Source organism: Cebus imitator, unplaced genomic scaffold (genome assembly GCF_001604975.1).
Source record: "Cebus imitator isolate Cc_AM_T3 unplaced genomic scaffold, Cebus_imitator-1.0 Scaffold415, whole genome shotgun sequence".
Classification (NCBI taxonomy): Eukaryota; Metazoa; Chordata; class Mammalia; order Primates; family Cebidae; genus Cebus; species Cebus imitator.
The window spans coordinates 1,304,496-1,306,594 of record NW_016107730.1 but is presented as its reverse complement, the minus strand read 5'-3'; the positions used below and the strand labels follow the sequence as shown (position 1 = coordinate 1,306,594).

Genomic DNA, 2,099 nt, shown 5'->3' with positions numbered 1-2,099 from the left:
GGTTCAGGCAATTCTCCTGCCTCAGCCTCCTGAGTAGCTGGGATTACAGGCACGCACCACCATGCCCAGCTAATTTTTTGTATTTTTAGTAGAGACGGGGTTTCACCATGTTGACCAGGATGGTCTCGATCTCTTGACCTCGTGATCCACCCGCCTCAGCCTCCCAAAGTGCTGGGATTACAGGTGTGAGCCACTGCGCCCGGCCAAGGAAACTATTTTTTTAGCAATTGAAAATTTACATATAACAGGATCTTGTTCTATCTCTGAGACTGGAATGTGGTGGTGCAATCACAGCTCACTACAGCCTGAAACTCCTGAGCTCAAGTGATCCCCCCACCTTAGTGTGCCAAGTAGCTGGAAATACAGGCTTACACCACCATGCCTGGGTAATTTTTGTTTGTTTGTAGATATGGGTGTTTGCTGTGTTGCCCTGGCTGGTCTTGAACACCTGGGCTCAAGTAATCCTCCCACTTGGGCCCCTCACAAATTGCTAAGATTATAGGTATGAGCTACAGTGCCCTAAAAAGATGCCTTTATAACCATTTCTTTTGCTACAAATTGCCCACTTCTTATTCCAGAAGGAGTGGTAGGATAACCCTTTAGTCTCAAGACTTCCTCTAAAATCAAGCTTCTGCTGGGCTTGGTGGTGCGTACCTGTAGTCCCCGCTACTCGGGAGGCTGAGGTGGGAGGATCGCTTGAGCCTAGGAGTTCTGGGCTGTAGTGCGCTATGCCTATTGGGTGTCCGCACTAAGTTTGGCATCAATATGGTGACCTCCTGGGAGCAGGGGACCACCAGGTTGCCTAAGGAGAGGTGAACCGGCCCAGGTCGGAAACGGAGCAGGTCAAAACTCCCGTGCTGATCAGTAGTGGGATCACGCCTGTGAATAGCCATTGCACTCCAGCCCGGGCTACATAATGAGACCTGTCTCTTAAAAAAAAAAGCAAACTTCTCAACAGTTCCCCAGAGTAGCTTGTCCCTTTCAGTCACCAACTGCACCCTAATACCAGAAATGACAAGATAAGTGAACAACTGAGTTCAGGAGCCCTGCCCCCACTCATTCTCCTCCTGCTGGATCATGTCCCATCTTGAAGTACCCCTGGCAGAGAAAAAAGAACACCCTGAGGGAGGGTAGCCTTAGATGAGAAGCACTTTCCAGAAAGACAGTAGCTACTTCCTCTTCTTAGAAAAGTAGGAAGGTCTCTTTGTGTAGTTTGCAAGTACAGAAAAATTTAAAAAAAAAAAAAAAAGAAAAACAAGAAGGTCTTAGAAAGGGGTGGGTACCAGGAGGCAGAGGTTGCAGTGAGCCAAGATTGCTGACATTGCATTCCAGCCTGGGCAACAAGAGTGAAACTCATCTCAAAAAAAAGGCCGGGTGGGGTGGCTCAACGCCTGTAATCCCAACACTTTAGGAGGCTGAGGTGGGAGGATCACCTGAGGTCAGGAGTTCAAGACCAGCCTGGCCAACATAGTGAAACCCTGTCTCCACTAAAAATGCAAAAAAAATTATCTGGGTGTGATGGCATGTGCCTGTAGTCCCAGCTACTCGGAAGGCTGAGGCAGGAGAATTGCTTGAACCCGGGACACAGAGGTTGCGGTGAGCAGAGGTTGTGCCATTGCACTCCAGCCTAAGCGACAGAGTAAGACTCCTCCGTCTCAAAAAAAAAAAAAGATCAGGGCGGGGTACAGTGTGATGCCTCAGGAAGGACAGTACAGCACAGACTATGGTAATCATCTCAATCAAAAGAGAAGAGAGGACACTGGGAGTGGGGAAATCACCCTCAACCCCACTTTAGGGTCCAAATCACAGTTTCAGTTTTCCTGGCATTTCCTTTTTTTTATTTTTTAAAGATGGGGTTTCACCATGATGGCCAGGCTGGTCTTGAATTCCTGAACTCAGGTGATCCACCCACCTTGGCCTCCCAAAGTGCTAGGATTACAGGTGTGAGCCACCACACCTGGCCAGCCCAGCTAATTTTTTTGTGTGTTTTGTAAAGATAGAGTTTCACCATGTTGCCCTGGTCTCAATCTCAGGCTGAAGCAATGCATCCACCTCAGCCTGCCAAAGTGCTGGGATTACAGGTGTGAGCCACCACTCCC

The 2,099-nt window shown here is 48.7% G+C and overlaps 2 protein-coding genes across 4 annotated transcripts in view; one reads left to right on the top strand and one right to left on the bottom strand.

Annotated features, from left to right (window-relative positions):
• Positions 1-2,099, top strand: part of ODAD4 (outer dynein arm docking complex subunit 4) — a 38,989-nt gene that overhangs the window by 2,037 nt on the left and 34,853 nt on the right. The gene's annotated exons all lie outside the window — the stretch shown is intronic.
• Positions 1-2,099, bottom strand: part of LOC108289762 (40S ribosomal protein S15-like) — a 3,759-nt gene that overhangs the window by 1,015 nt on the left and 645 nt on the right. The gene's annotated exons all lie outside the window — the stretch shown is intronic.